Raw genomic sequence first — 16,915 nt, 5'->3', positions numbered from 1 at the left:
AAAAATAAATAAACGTTAAAAAAAATTTTTTTTTAAATAAAAAAAAAAAAAAAGACTCTTAACCAGCATTTTATTGTGCATTCAGCCTTTCACTTGGAGCATTGGAAGAAAAACTACCTTCCCTCAAGAAATAATTTTGAGAAGATACCCACTGAACATATAGGCTACAATCTAGGAAAAATTATGTGCTACACTGTGCAGTTATAATAGGAGCTCAGAAAAAGGAAAGAACACTGTGTGCTGAAGCATCCAGTGGACTGAAGAAACAAAATTAGGCCGAATCTTGAAAAAGGAAAATGACATACCAACAGAGGAGTGGGAAATGATACACTGAGTAGAGAAACAAATTCAATTAATATTTTTACTGACCTCTAAAAGCATGTCTTCCTTTATCCTTGTCTTGATCCCTTGACCTGAGATCTTGATCCTATTTGGAATTATTTTCCCTTCAATGGCCAATCTCTGACATTTCTCAATTTCCATCTTCAAAACACAACATAAACCATTTCTTGCCCAGAAAGCCTTTCCTGTTTGACCTGCCTTTTTCTGAGAGCTCGTGTGATGCATATTCCCCACCATCTTTCCAACATCCTACACCATTTACACATAGTTTACAATACGCTTTCAACATCCTTACTGCTCTACAGGGCCAGTTTTATACCATCGATTTTTTCCCCACTTAATTTAGGTTGGAGTGTAAACTACATACAATAAAATAGAAAGATTTGAAATGTAAGTTCAATGAATTTTTACCCCAAGTAAACACCACCCCAATTATTATACTTGAAAGCTCCCTTATATTTCTTTCCACTCCTACGTGTCCACTTACCTGATTTCTGTCACTAGAACTTAGTTCTACCTGTAGTAGAATTTCATTGAAACATAATCACACAGTACACACACCTTTTGTGTTGAATTCTTTTGCTCAATTTAACATTTTGAGATTTATTGTTGGGATCACACTGTTGGCATCTATCATTCCTCTTGATTACTAAGTGGTATTCTCTAAGTATACCACAATTTCTTTACTCGTTTTAATCTGCTGATGAACATTTGAGTCATTCCTAATTTTTGTTTGTTATGAATAGGGTTGCTATGAATACTCTAGTAAAGGGCTTTTTATGGACATATGCTTTCATTTCTCTTAGGTGAATAGCCAAGGAATTAAATTACTAGCTCATTAGCTGTATGTTTAACTTGATTAAAAGTTACCAAACTGCTTTCCAAAGTAGATTTTCTACTTTATACTCCAACTAAAAATTGTTCTATTTCCTTGTGTACAGTTAGTATTGTCAATATTGGTGTTTTCGGTTTTTTTGGGGGGGGGTTGTTTTAATTTTTTTGGTTTTGTTTTGCCATTTTAATGGGTGTGAAGTATCTCACCATTATAATTTGCATTTCCCTATTAACTCAAGATGCTGAGCACCTTTTCATCTGTTACTTGGTCAAACATCTTCTTTAGTGAATTGTTTCTTCATGTCTTTTGGCCATTTTTTTTTTTTATTGAGTTACAAAAATTCTTTAAATAGCCTGAGTCATTTAATAGAAGTGTGTATTGTGTATTTTTCCTCCCAATCTTGCCTTTCATTTTCTTAATGGTATCAAATGAAAAATGGAAGTTTTCAATTTTAAAAAGGTACAATTTATTAACTTTTCATTTTATGATTAGTGTGTTTTGTATCCCAATAAATTACTGCCTACCCAAGGTTGTGAACATACTCTATATTTTCTTCTAGAAGCTTTATGGTTTCAGTTTTACATTTAGGTATATAATCCATCTTGAATTGTTTATTTGACTCCTTATTTCATCTGGTAATAGATCTCACAGAGAAGAAATGATCTATAAACACTGTTGCTCATTTACAAATGCCCCCATGGGTTAAGACAAAGCCTGTTGAAGAGGCCTATGCTTAGCCTACGGTATATCCTGGATGGAAAATCTACTCACAGGAATAAAGTCACAAATGTGATCCAAATGGACACATAAGTCTCCATTTGAAAGTGATGGTCTGGCCCTGACTTATGATAAGCTTTTGACTAGGATAGGGATAATCCAAAGTTTGCATTTTTTTAATGAACAACAGTTTAACCCAGCACAAAGAAACAGAGGACAGTTTGCTCACAATAGTTTCTTCCTCTTTGAATAGGCATTAGATCAATTACCATCTCATTAGTATAGATGAAATTCTCTTTAATGAATTAGGCTTCATCAGTCAAGTGATTCTTAGCAGCTCCATTTTAAACTGACTTCTAAAATGAGTAATAAATGATTACTCAAAAAGATTACTCTCTGGGGACATTGTTTCTATAGCCTTAAACATATGCATTATTTTATAAGATTTAGAGGACTTTTAAAAATTTTAAAACTTTTAAAAATGTTTTAGTAATATTTCTTCTAAAAAACATGTCAAGTCAAAGCATAAATAGAATTATTCCTGCCACTCAAAGATTATTACCTAAGGCATCTAATATAAAGCATTTCAAATTATTTCCTTGAGATTTTACTAAGAAAGCACAAGATTGGGAAGAATAAAAATACTCTTTTCCACTTATTAGGGCTTGGAGAAATTAACAAATTAACTAGGATCATAGAACATTTTCTAAGTACTTAGCAATGAAGTTGGTAAAAATACTCCATATACTAAAAAATGAAGAGACTGTTCTGAAGAGTTGTATGTTGCCAGCTGCTTCCTTGATGATACTGAGCTAAAACGCACTCACTGTTTAGCAAGTCTTATTTCTTATTACCCAGCTGACATTTATGTTTCCTCAAGTGAGGAACTGCCACAGGAAAACTATTCACAGCTAAACGAGAATTTATTTATTTGTAGCTTGCACGTCCCTCTATGTTTAATGACTACCCAAGATTCACAAGCTAATATTGCTCTGAACTATCAACAAGGGGCACCTGTGTGGTTCAGTTGGTTAAGCATCTAACTTCTGTTCAGGTCATGATCTCAGTTTGTGAGTTTGAGCCCTGCATCAGACCCTGTGCTGTCAGTGCAGAGCCTGCTTCAGATCCTCTCTCCCCCTCTCTCTTTTCCCCTAGCCCACTCACAAGCCTGCATTCTCTCTCTCTCTTTCTCTCAAAAATAAACATTGAAAAAAAATTTGTTAGAGAAACTATCAACAATAGTTGCTTAGAATTTAGGGCAAAATAGAAGAAAGTACCATATGAACCTGGCATTGTTTCTTTTTGAAGAGAAAAAGGAGTTTTCATGGCTAGCCACTTTAATGTGGTTAAGTTATGCATTTAAATTCCTTTTTCTCATCAAGTATTTCCATTATCACCATTCCCTTAATGGAACTCCATTACTTTTATGCCTTATTCAATGTATAACTTTTTCTAAAGGCTTAAGTCAGAAAGAATAAAAGCAGCAAAAAATAAACTCCCAGTAAGGAATATTGTCTTAAGCCATATAGTCCATGAAGTGTTTAGTTAATGGTTCCAATAACAGTCAAAATAAACTTTTCATTTAAAGAATTTAAGAAACTCTACCATTCAGGAAATACGCTCTAGAATGAGCTCCCAAAATTTAATTTGAAAAGTTCTCTAGGACTTTACAGCACTGACAGAATTCACTAATGCTAGCTATGAAGTAAATCTTAGTTCTCCTGAACACCCATTTCAAATCACACTGAAGGCACCCCATGAGAGACTGCACGGACTTCACATCAGGAAGGAGTTTATACAAGTTACAGGATCCGATGGCATATGAGGACCGAGCACACCAGTCCCTCCCTAGGAAGAGGTAGCTTTTCTTTCATAGAATGGCTACAGCAATTTTTCTTCTCACTCTTGACTGTCTTCTTAACAAGCAGCCAAATGCCCCTGCACACACGTTTTATTTTTCCCAGTCACAAGCCACCAAATCTCAAAGCTTTTCTCCTACGGCTAGAGTTCCTTGACACTGATTCGTTCATATCACTTACTCATACACTCCTTCATTTACTTAAAATCTTCAAAATGCTAGAAAAGATTATTCAAAGAAAAAATAGCTAAGACTAATGTGAAAGTCAAAAAACACAACACACCAAAAAAAGGACTATACTATTATACAAGTGCTTTTGTGCAAATATAATTTTCATAATGTCTAAAGTCTAGGCAAACTGTGTTTGCGGGGGGGGTGGGGGTTGTTTGCTGTGTTTTAGACCAGTGAGTTTATTTATTTTTTTTAGTTCTTTTTAACACTTATTTATTGTTGAGAGACAGAGACAGAGCATGAGCAAGAGAAGCAGACACAGAATCTGAAGTAGGCTCCAAGCTCTGAGCTGTCAGCACAGAGCCTGATGTCGGGCTCAAACAGCGAGATCATAACCTGAACCCAAGTCGGATGCTTAATCAACTGAGCGACCCAGGGGCCCTGCAGATCAGTGAATTTATTGATGAGATACTAAAATGCCTTTGGATCAGAGATCTTAGGTTGTACTAAAACCAGAAGCTGGAAATGCTCTAGGCCATACTTTCTTCCTCTAATCTGTTTTTGTCCTTGAGCTGTTTCATTCCTGCTTGTTTTGTTTTGGCAGAGAGACTTTACTTTTTGCAAATACAACATTATAATTCACATCTTTGTCTTTCACTAATGTCACTGGTTCAGCTGCACACTTCTGTGGGTATCTTTCCACCAGCTACACAATCATCTCTGGAACTGTGGTCATGGGCATAGGGTAATAGAGTTCAGGATTCTTTCTGTTGGGTGACATTCTTAAAGGAAAAGTGTCATTGTGAACTCAGTGAACACTCCAAAAGATGTTAGGTGAAATATCATGCTGAGAGGCTGACATCTGTTATCTGAGTCTATTCTTTCAACAACATTCAGTTAGAAGGGTAAATCAGAAGGTTTATATGCCTTTAGGCAAACTGTTATTTAATGTTAAGTTCATTCACTCAACATTCACTCAACAACAAACAGCTTTACATTTGGGCTGGTACTATGAATATAAGCCTAAAGGTCTCTTCTACTTGGGATTTCTGGACACATTCAGCATTAAGTTTCAAATATTCAACAAATCTGTTTGCATTTTAACTTTGATCAAGTTCATATTCTCATTTTAACAGAGGCCTCTGAATGCCTCAAAAATTGAGGATGTGAAGAAAAATCTCCTTATTTAACAGGAATCAGATGAGCCTCCCCCAAACTCACTGTGCCAGGAGCAGCCATCAGCATGAAGTTTCCACAACCATGCACACAGAAGCACTAAGGAGCAAGGAAGAACTGGACATGAGCAAAGTACGATGGCAACAAAGCCAAAGGCACCTGTGTACATTGCCAAGAACCTACAGCAGGGGCTCTGGAACTCTGTAACTAAGTTCAGGGCACAGACAACAATCAAATGTCCCCTTGGACCAGAACTAGTCATACTCATCCAGGACAGAATGCCCTAGTCTTTGCCTGCCACCTTCAATTCTCAGAGTCACAAGGCCCTGTTCCAGTCCCTCCCATTAGTCCCTGGAAAGAGACGAAATCAGAGACCCCTCTAAATCAGAGTTGTTAGGACTGTCATTTGTCAGGAAGAAGTTCTATTCAAACAAAATCTTAAAACCCTTTTACATCAGACACAGAACCAGAAATGGTCTTCAGGAGGCTGAAGGGAAGAGACTCCCTCAGACTGTCTAAAACAAACCTCTGGAAAGCTGTTGTGCCTGCCCAGAAGCCAGCCGGGAAGAAGTTTGAAACCACTGCCCAGACTCCTCCTCGCAGATGGCAATGATCTTGTGATTATGAACTAGACAAGTTTTTAAACATATAAACTAGGGGCACCTGAGTGGCTCAGTCAGTTAAGCATCCTACTTCAGCACAGGTCATGATCTCAGGGTTCGTGGGTTTCAGCCCTGCGTCTGGCTCTGTACTGAGAGCTCAGAGCCTGGACCCTGCTTCAGATTCTGAGTCTCCCTCTCTCTTCCCCTCCCCCTCCCCTCGTGCTCTCCCTCCCTCTCAAAAATAAATAAACATTAAACAAAATTAAACCTCAATTTGAAGAAGAACAATTTCAGGGAAAAGGCATTCTATCGAATATAAATGAGAACATTCTCCATACTGGCATATGAGCACTTTATACAATTACATACCAACTAATGAGTTCAGGTTTGAATTTCTGAGAGACTGGGCAGGCATAGAAGTTTTCAGTAAGAGTGCTTAGACAGCTTCCTCTTTCTTCTCTGCTAAAACACACCCCTCCTGCCCTCATGGAAAGACTCGATTCTTTAAAACATAGCACAGTATGCCCAATAATGCCCAATAATGATTTAACGCTACACCCAACGAGCCCAAACCCTTCCTGATACCCCACCAAACAAGTGTCAGCAGAATAATGAAAACAATTATAGCAGTGGAACTAAAGACCAACATCAAACACAACCTTCAAAGTTTTAATGGGAAAGTACGAGGGAGTGAGGAAATAAGGTATGAGATGTTTATAATGATGAGGAAAATATGAAATAATCCAAACATCCATCAATAGGGAAATGGTTAAACATGATTCTTGCCTTCTGGTTTACAACTACTCGACAGAAAAATATTCAGCATTAAAAAGCGACATTGGGAAGTCACCTAGATACACTGGGTCAGTAGGGGTTGGGAACAGTAGGAAGAGATCTCAACTTTTGCCCATGGTTACCTGCCTTCCTAGTATTTAACAATTACTAACATTTATTAAGTACTTTCCACACATTAGGCACTGCACTAATGCTCAGTGAATTCTTACAACAATCCTATGGGATACAGAGAGTAATTCCCATTTAATAAATGAATTAAAGTATTTTAGCCATTCACAGCTGGTAAGTGGGGGAAGCCAGATTTGAATCCAGGAATTTCAACTTTGCAGTTCACAATCTTAGCCTCTAATTTATCTCTTAGAGATCAGTCCTTGTTCCCTGGATATAGTCAATCAATTCACTCTTAGATTCTTTACGTTCATATAACAAGAAAAAATTTCCACTTACTGTTCTGGGAAATAATTTTAAGGAAAATTAAATAAATGATCTCACATGCAAAGCTCGTGACATTTTGAAAAGTCATTATGACCCAAGCTGGCATTAAACTCAACATCTAAGTACAAGGCAACTTTATAAGCAAGTATTATTTAAAGGCTCAGTGACCAGGGTCACTGGGTAACTCAGTCAGTTAAGCACCTCTTGATTCTGGCCCAGGTCATGATCTCGTGGTTCATGGGGATTGAGCCCTACATCCAGCTCTGTGCTGACAGCAAGGAGGCTGCTTGGGATTCTCTCTCCCTATCTCTCTGCTCCTCCCCCAGTGTCTCGGTGTCTCTCTGTGTCTCTCTCTCTCTCAAAATAAATAAACTTTAAATAAAATATAATAAAGGCTCAGTGACCAATAATGATTCTGTCAGTCCCACCATAGTAGCAAATTGTGAAGGCCAGTTCATACATTTCCTTCAGGTTCAAGCTGTTTGCGTATGTTCACAGCACAGAAAATGTAATGTTTAAAATTAAACAGATGCCCATCACTTCAAGGCAAGCTGGGAAGGTCCCAATCAGCAGGCATTCTTTTAGCAGCTCTACATGTTGATGCCAGTGGAATGGGAAGTATTTCCAGGTGAAGCTGGTGATTAGCCGGGTCACTAACAGGTGCTGGACAGTCCTAAAATCATAGGAACTATACACGCCCACAAGTTGTTGATCCACCTCTGTGCCCACCTGACCCAGCAAAAATGCCCTACTCCTCACCCTCAACCCATTTACACATGAGTCTCCTCTCCGCTGCCACCACCACGCAGCAGTAATGACAGCAAGTGACAGCATGTGTTTTCCCATCATCCTAGAGGAGCAGAAGGGACACGTTTAAGACCAAGAACTAAAGCACCCCCTGCTGCAACTTACATCCTTACCAGCTGTGTGTACTTGGGTATGATGCTTAACCACTCTGTGCCTTACTGTCCTTGTTTTATTGGGGTACATTTACAGAACTTACTTCATACATTAGTTATTAGATTTTAATAAGTTAATACAGAAAAGGAATTTAGAAGAGTATCTGGCATATTCTAAAAACTCAATGTTAGGTTTTGCTAATAATGGTATTGCTACTACTATTACCATAGCACATTAAGCAGGAGATATAAACTTACTTCTTGTGACCCTTCTTTTCCTTATTTTACCATTTACAAGAAAATGGTTACCCAAGGATAAATTTCTCAATGATCTTTCTTTTCCTTTTTCCACTTTTCTACATTTTCTAATTTTCCTATGCATGCCTTAATAAGTCTTCTTTACTTAAACTGCTTAAAGCAAACAACTTGAAGATTAAGTCTTCACTAAATTCCCTTCCTACGCGCCTGGCTAGGTGCAACAAAAAGAGCCTCTACCCCATCAAGCCTACAGTTGAGCAAGCAGGTGTCAGGACCACCCTGCAGAGCCCAGCAATAATGTCTGGAAATTTCAGGGTGTGACCTTTCCATGAAGAAAATTGGTGGCAAACCATGGACCACAGCTACACATCCTACTGCAGACAAATTATTATCAAATTTTAAAAACACAAAACAAAAACTGGTGTGTGACTTAGAATCTACGAATTCTAGCAGGATACAGTCTGAAAACTAAAATACTTATGGGCACCTGGGTGGCTCAGTCGGTTAAGTGTCCGACTTCGGTTCAGGTCAATATCTTGCAGTCTGTGGGTTCGAGCCCTGCACAGGGCTCTGTGCTGACAGCTCAGATCCTGGAGCCTGCTTCGGATTCTGTTACTCCCTCTCTCTATGTCCCTCCCCTGCTCACTCGCTCACACTCTCTCTCACACACACACACACACACACACACACACACACACACACACACACTCTCTCTCTCTCTCTCTCAAAAATAATCATTAAAAAAAATTTTTTAATTAAAATAGTTTATATCAGAGTATTTAATCAGGGGTTCCCCAATCTCCCACTAATATATAAAATGTATTGTACATTGTGGCTTTCAACAAACTGTGAAAGGACTTCACAACCTAAAGATGATACAAATTGTTGGTTTACTAGTGATCCTCAAACTTTAACACACCTGCCAGAACATGTATCCCTGAGCTCACCCACAGACCTTGTCTCAGGGGTGGGAATCTGGGGTCATTCCTGAGAATGTGCATTTCTATCAAGTCCTCAGACAATGCCAATGCTGCTGGTCCATGTCCAGCAATCAAACCGTGATTTAAGGAATTATTTAAGAACCAGTGATGGAAGGAATTCTTGTGGGCATTGTGGCTTTATCCCAACAGGAAGCAACCAACCTCCTTAACAGAATGTAAGAGAACTAACGGCCATTTCTCCATTATTTACCAGTGAGTTGCCTACCAAGTAGTGGCCCTTCGGTTTGGCTTCCTCATCACCAACCGTCCCTTCTCACATCTCTAGGTAAGCTATGCCTATCATTTTATTCAACTGGGCAAATATTTATCAAATTCCTTATTTCCAAATAGGTAGGTTAGAAACTAGCTTTGGATATTGGTATAAAACAGTGACTGCCCATATATTTCCACCCACACTACAACCTCCATCAATTTGTTTTTTGTTTTCTTTTTCATACATATGCATTTTCAAATGAGAAGAAACAGTATAATGTAGTTTAGAATTCCACCTCTCCCCTCTTTCAGAATTAAATGTATAAACAAACATGGCTCTGATGATCAAGATGCTTCCCATAAATCAAAGCCAATGTCATGCAACCATTAAACACAGAGATCACCAGGCCATGCTTGACCTGCAACACACAGAATGAAAGGGAACAGACACATGATTTCACAGAACTCAGTCTGTAGAGATGAACAGCAGCAGATGATGAACACATCATACATGTGTTACCCTCAGGATAAAGGTCAAGGTTGAGTATGCTATAGATGCCTTAGCTTTGAGTATAATTTAGTGTGAGTACAACCACAGCATAGATGGTATTCTGAATAGGGAAAAATGCTTACAGTCACTTAACACAAATAAGGAATTTATTACTTTTTTAAGATTAGGTCCTAAAGCCTACATACTCAGGAAAGTGGCCATCAGGGAACAAAGCTGGTCAATATTGAGTTGTACTTAGGTGAACAGTCATTTAAAAACTAGTTTTAAAAAGATATTAGTAGAGCTAGGTAAAGGAGGAAATCAGAGGTGAACAGAAGTTCATTTTATCTTCTGGTAATATCAACTCCTTTATAAATAACTTCCCCAGGCTGGATAAGATGACCTTTTGGCTCCTTTCTCCATGTTCAAACACCGTGTCCATTAAATCTGAATAGCCCTCATTCTTTTTACAACTGAAACACATTCCTACTCAGCCACCACACCCTTGCGAATGACCTCCCCAGCGTATCCATCAGTACAGTGAGAATCCATTGATGGTCGGTTGAATGCTATGGCTAGCCAAAAAAAAGAAAATGCCAAGGTCCTCTTTGAGAGTGCACAGAAATATGAAATACCGCAACAAAAAAAGAGATTGGATTCCAAATAATGTGGAATTAAAAATATAATATAGGGACTACAGAAGGGAGAAAACAAGATGAATTAACTCTGTCAGATTCATGAAAAAATCACTATTAGCACAGAGAAAACACAGAGCCTAAACTGTAAGCCAAGACTCTTTAAATGTTTGTTTGGAAAAGCAATTTGCTCTTTTCAATGGCTGGTGAAGAATCCTGGTAAGGACTAGCTGAGTATTTATACCTCGAAGATGCTCAATAAATTGACTCATAGCAGATGCCATTCCTATCACAGCACCTCAAGGAGGGACAATGTAAAGGCCATTTGTCTTGAGACACATTTTAAGATTTCAGATAAGTCCCGAGCTTTCAGAAAACGGGGTATTCAAAATTTCTATTTTGTCTATGCAGAGTGTGTCTATCTTAGGGTAAACATAGGTACCGATTGTCTAGGGCAGATCCAGATCATTCCTGCAGGCCTAATGTAAGTATAATTAACACTGTGTTTAACTCTCAAAAGTGTCCCAACTTAAATAATAAATTCTAAGCTGACTCTATCCCAATCTGTTTTGGCTAAGTCTTTGGTAAATGAAATCTCTTCAAAAGTACCAGAGGCAATGTACTTCAGGTCAGAAAGTTTCTCCACAAATCTTGAAGGTAAGAAAAACACACCACAGTTCAAAAGGAGTGCCTATTTGTGAAAGCAAGCCAGATGATCACAGTACGTTAGCAAGAGCACTGATCTCAGTTCACTGGTTTTTAGTCACTGAATTATCTACGCAGCCCGTGGTTGCAACTTGTGGGACAGAATTACTGTAAAACAAACACATCTTCCAGAATGGTATGGTTTTCAAACTGTATCCCATAACCACAGAGAATCATAGATATATTGTGGGAGAAGAAGGTAGAGACTAAACAGGGAGGCTAACTCCTACCCCATCTTCAAAGACACACTTCCATCTACTTATCCATTAGCTCTATTTAAGATTTCAAATACTGCAGTCTGCTGTTCAACACAAAACAAAGAAGTACACACACATACACGGTTTTAGAACATATTGCTAGAACCAGGGTCTGGACAAACATTTTAAAAAGACGCTACAGGAACCACACCACCACCCCACCCCACCCCCACCAAGAGAGAGAGAGAAAGACTGAAAATTTTAAGGAGACGCGGATTTTAGGTAACCCAATATGCTCATTAAAACTGAGGCAATGCAGGGGGGGATGGGAGGGGTGCCTGGGTGGCTCAGTTGGTTAAGTGTCCCACTTCAGCTCTGGTTATGACCTCATGGTTTGAGTTCAAGCCCCGTGTCGGGCTCTGTGCTGTCAGTTCAGAGCCTGGAGCTTACTTTCAATTCTCTGTCTCCCTCTCTCTCTGTCCCTCTCCTATTCACACTCTGTGTCTGTCTCTCAGAAAGTGAATAAACATTAAAAAAAAAATTAAAAAGAAAAAAACTGAGGCAATGGGACACCTTGGTGGCTCAGTCGGTTAAGTATCAGACCCCTGACCTCAGCTGAGGTCACAATCTCACAGTTTCTGAGATGGAAACCACTTGGGATTCTCTCTCTGTCCCTCTCTCTGTGTCCCTCCCCAGTTCATGCACATGCGCTCTCTCTCTCTCAAAATAAACACACACACACACACACACACACACACACACACACACACACACACACACACACACACACACACCTGAGGCAATGAGAGGCACCTGGCTGGCTCAATCGGTGAAGCATGCAATTGGGTGTGGAGCCTACTTGAAAAGGAAGAAAGAAAAAAAAACTGCGGCGTGAATGGAGACGTAGAGGATAGGAGCAAAAAGCCTACTATCACAGTACCATCCCTATCCTCACTCTCTGCCTGCTTTTGTTCACCGCTCCCCCACAGCCAAACCTTACCACTGACATGAAGTGTTCAGGTCCTATCTGCACACTCTCTAAATGATAATGCAACTCCAGAACACACTCGAATGCCCGCGGAATTAACAATGCTCGTGTCTGTTTCTAAAATATGCCCACTAAGGAGGAGTGGGGTTGAGAATACAATAATGTGAACTTGGAGAGATCAATAAAAATAGTACTAGAATTTGTTAGCTATACTTTGTGGCACAAACTGTTTGCATTGCATGTGCACAACCTCACCTAACTAACACAGCGACCCTGTCGGGGAGGTGGCAGAGGGGAAGAATGGCACGGACACATCTAACCCCAGAGCACACCTTCTCTACCACGCAGTAGGCAGACGTGGTCCTTGCCCCACAGGACTCTGTAAAAGGACCCAAGCACATCAGTTTTGGATGCTAGGTCGAAAGCGAACAAAGGTAGAAATAAAAAAATCCCCCGAGGGCCTCAGGATGTGTCACAGCTCTGGAGATTTGCCAGTTACTCTAAAAGCAGCAGCTTAGAAAATGAAAATTCCCATTCCTTGCTGCAAGGTGCACCTTGGAATTTAACCCAGGGCCAATCCTGGACCACACTTCACTAATCAATCTTGTGTTCCCCCTTCAGGAAGACAACAAGAAATTCTCTTCATCTGCTTTATAAGCAGCGCTCTTAATGGAACATATTTTTATGACAGCAAAGCCAAGCAACAGAATTAAAGAAAGTGGTGACATTTCATTGTAAGTAATTATTGTGAGGCTCTCGAGTATTTGATCATACCTCTGAGCCAGCTACCACGTAGCTTCCAGGTCTTCGTGATCCATTGCAGGGTTGCCTTAAGTAGTATAAGAGCTCTTATTTGGGCGTCTGAATGATGATTCCCAAAAGTCGGTCTATAAATGCCTCGGTGCACCACAGACCCACAGATTGGAATTGTATGGATACTGGGTCTGCATCTTCACTAACTATTTTATAGATGCTTCATGTCAAAAAAACTGAACTTGAGGCCAAAACAAATTGATTCATTTATATATATATAAATGAATATTTCTGAGAGACAGAGAGAGCATGAGTGGGGAAGAGGCAGAGAGAGAGGAGACACAGAATCTGAAGCAGGCTCCAGGCTCTGAGCTGTCAGCAAAGAGCTCGACATGGGGCTCAAACCCACGAACTGTGAGATCATGACCCAAGCTGAAGTCAGACGCTTAACTGAATGAGTCACCCAGGCACCCCCAAAACAAATTGATTCTTATGCTGAGTACAAAATGCTTAAAGCAAATTAGAGGGGGAAGGTGGAAAAGGAAGCAGCAAATGTTAGTTACCATTCGAATGCTGTAGCATGGAGAAGAAACATGGCATTTAAAGGTTTGCATAAATCGCATCTGTGCCAAATGGTCCAAATGACACTTAGAACAGCATGGACAGGACAGAGGAATATTATGGTAAGACACAGACCCATAAATAATAGAGTTAAGCTCAATTTCAAAATCATGTTTTTTCCAAGCAATCATTACCTTTTAGAGACAACAAGAAACCCCCACATGCAAGTCTCCTTCAAGATTTTTTTTTTAATTCTCCATCAAGGAAATAATACTTATGGAAGGGAACATTAATTCACTGTTCTGTGTGCCAGGCACACAATAATATTTTGAAGTAAATATTATTACTGCTTTTGTATACATCATTCCAAGGAAGAGACTTCTGAGGCCCAGACAGCTTTAGTAATGTGCTCAAGGCTCCACAGCTAGTCCGTGCTCTAAGGCCATCTATCCCAGTCTCACCAATCAGATATGCCGCCTCTCACATTTCTAGGACTACAGGTCAACAAATGTTTCAATTGCCTAAAGGAAAAATATACAGTGGCAAGATCCTATAAATATTTAAACTAAATACAACATTGCAAGTGGCACACAGTGGAAAGAGCATTAAACGGAAGCTGTGGAATAAGAGCTACAGAGAAAGCAGCTACATAAGCATGCCTTCCAGGCAAGGTCACTTAGAAACCACTCCACATTCTGAGGAAACAGATCAAAAAGGTCTACAATCTGTCATAACCATTTTCTTTTTAAAACCACACCATTTATTTTGAAGTTCAGAAGCATCTATCACATGCAGCTTTCTTATTTTATTTTTTTGAAACTAAGCGCCTCCGATAGAACATTAAGCATCCTAACTCCTGGCAAACAGCACAGATTTCCTATGTGGAGTGATACGCAATATCTGGTTTTACAAATGGCAAGAAATCATTTAACAAATTCAAACATTACTTTTTCCCCCTATGGCCCATTTATTTATTTATTTTAATTTTTTTAATGTTTTATTTATTTTTGAGACAGAGAGAGACAGAGCATGAACAGGGGAGGGGCAGAGAGAGAGGGAGACACAGAATCTGAAGCAGGCTCCAGGCTCTGAGCTGTCAGCACAGAGCCTGATGCGGGGCTCGAACTCACGGACTGTGAGATCATGACCTGAGCCGAAGTCGGACGCTTAACCGACTGAGCCACCCAGGCACCCCTCCTATGGCCCATTTAAAAAAAAAAAAAAACAAAAATAAAAACAAACAAACAAAACACCTCTAAGTCACTTCCCAAAAAAGCCAGAATGGAATAAAACCACACAGCTGAACTAACAAAATAATTACAAAACGCTCATTCATAGGAGCTTTTGTTTTCCTTACCTAAGCAAAAATAAATGTTCCCTGCCTCTGCTATTATTTAACCACTGAAAGAGAAACTCATCAAGACAGTGCTAAATAATTCCATTAGCATAACAAGCTTTAGTCTCTCCTGTAGGGCAGCAATCTGATGAGATCCATGGCAACGGAGAGGCTTTGGGACCACACTTTTGTCTACATTAATTAAAAACAGTGGAGCCCTAAAAATTTCTGGAGTTGACAACAGTGAAGAAGAGGGAGATAAAGAGGATTAAGAGATACGAACTTGCAGCTATAAAATAAGTCACAGAGATGAAAAGTACAGCATAGGGAAAACAGTCAACAATGTTGTAATAACAGTGTTACTGGTACAGATGGTGACAGTGACAACACTTAACATGGGAAACACTGGGTAACATAAAGAATTGTGGAATCACTATGTTGTACACCTGCAACTATGTAACATCATATGTCAAGTAAACTTCAGTTAAGAAAAAAATAGACTGGGTGAGGTGAGGGTAGGAAAGGAGACACCCAACTTCCTCGCCACGGGGTTCAGGGAAGCGAGGGCACAGACTAAACCACTCAGGAAGCACTCTATCAGCTGTGCCTGTCTTTAAAGGTGTGAGTTCGCTAGGCTCCTGCATATTATTTCCTCCTGAGAATATGTTTCTAATTCGGCAATCCTATTCCCAGGGTTATGTATGGCCATGTCATCTTAGAGAGCTTTCCCATAACCATGGTTATTGAGACAAAGACCTACTCTCAAATATGAATCTTTCCTTAGAAATCAACATTTACGGGGATGCCTGGGTGGCTCAGTTGGGGAGTGTCCGACTTCAGCTCAGGTCATGTTCTTGTCCTTTGTGAGTTCAAGTCCCAGTTCAGGCTCTGTGCTGACAGCTCAGAGCCTGGAGTCTGCTTTGGATTCTGTGTCTCCCTCTCTCTCTGCCCCTCCTCCACTCATTCTCCCTCCCTCCCTCTCCCCCCCCCCCCCACCAAATAAGCAAAAAACATTTTTAAAAAAACCCAGCACTTACTAAAGGTGCAAAAAGCATAGCACTCTATCTATATCTACCATATATTCAATGACAGTACATTTTCAAGAAAATTGTAAAGTAACAATTAGGCTACTATTATATTAGTAAAAGCCCCTGCCACGTACTGACCACCTATTTTGGCTGGGGACTACAGTAAAATATAAAATATATATATACATTACTTCAATTAACCCTGCTAACAACTTTAATAAGGTAGGTAACACTAGACCATTTTCCTCCAGATGGAGAGAGATTACAGAACTAGAAGGTCCCCTGGCAGATCAGAGGCAAAGCTCCCTCGTGTATCCACATTTCTGTAATTTATTAGGTGGGAAACTACAAAGAATCACAGATTAATCTAACTCTATCTCCATGCTGGACAAATCTGCAGTAATTTCTACCTTATTTTATCCTGTATGAAACTCTAGCCAAAGATAGCCACTGTTTTCATGTCAAGGGTCGGCAGTGACACACTGTCTGAGATCCCTAGGGAAGGACTAGAAGGTTGCAGGAAAAGGGGCTGTGTTCAGTTGCAGACGTTTGTGAAAGGCACTGGTGGCAGAGATAACCAGCCACTGAGCATTCATTCATACCCACATCCTTCTGCGATGCATTATGAAACCACCATGGACCTTCTCTCTAGTAGATGCTCGTTATCTAGACACCCTCCCCTTTCAAACAAAAGTTTAAGTAGATATTTAAGTCACACTATTACATGAGGGTTACCAATTAGTATGACATACTATGATATTCCCCCTAATACTATTTTTACCAACAAATAAGGGTCACTGTCTTCCTCCTGCACCCCGTCAGTCATCTGTTAGATTCTCCCTCAGATTGTGTATTCTTACATGAACTTGGTTGCCCAACAGTCTCTTCAGCTCCACAAGCCAAACCACAGCTGGCTTTTATGTTCTAAAGGATTCTCTATA

The 16,915-nt window shown here is 39.7% G+C and overlaps 2 protein-coding genes across 3 annotated transcripts in view; one reads left to right on the top strand and one right to left on the bottom strand.

The window, feature by feature from the left end:
- MED12L (mediator complex subunit 12L) overlaps positions 1-16,915 on the bottom strand; it is a 336,181-nt gene that overhangs the window by 158,958 nt on the left and 160,308 nt on the right. The gene's annotated exons all lie outside the window — the stretch shown is intronic.
- The window catches only part of P2RY14 (purinergic receptor P2Y14), a 56,844-nt gene that overhangs the window by 7,274 nt on the left and 32,655 nt on the right, over positions 1-16,915 (top strand). The window contains exon 2 of one of the 2 annotated variants that reach the window (XM_047100064.1): positions 9,283-9,354. The exons of the other annotated variant lie outside the window; for it this stretch is intronic. The gene's annotated coding sequence lies outside the window, so the exon portion shown is untranslated. The remainder of the gene's footprint in view (positions 1-9,282; positions 9,355-16,915) is intronic. 2 annotated transcript variants of the gene reach the window in all.

Source organism: Lynx rufus, unplaced genomic scaffold (genome assembly GCF_022079265.1).
Source record: "Lynx rufus isolate CCGP_SWC_20201006 ecotype Redwood Valley unplaced genomic scaffold, mLynRuf1.p SCAF_5, whole genome shotgun sequence".
Taxonomy (NCBI): domain Eukaryota; kingdom Metazoa; phylum Chordata; class Mammalia; order Carnivora; family Felidae; genus Lynx; species Lynx rufus.
This window is presented reverse-complemented; position numbering and strand designations above follow the sequence as displayed.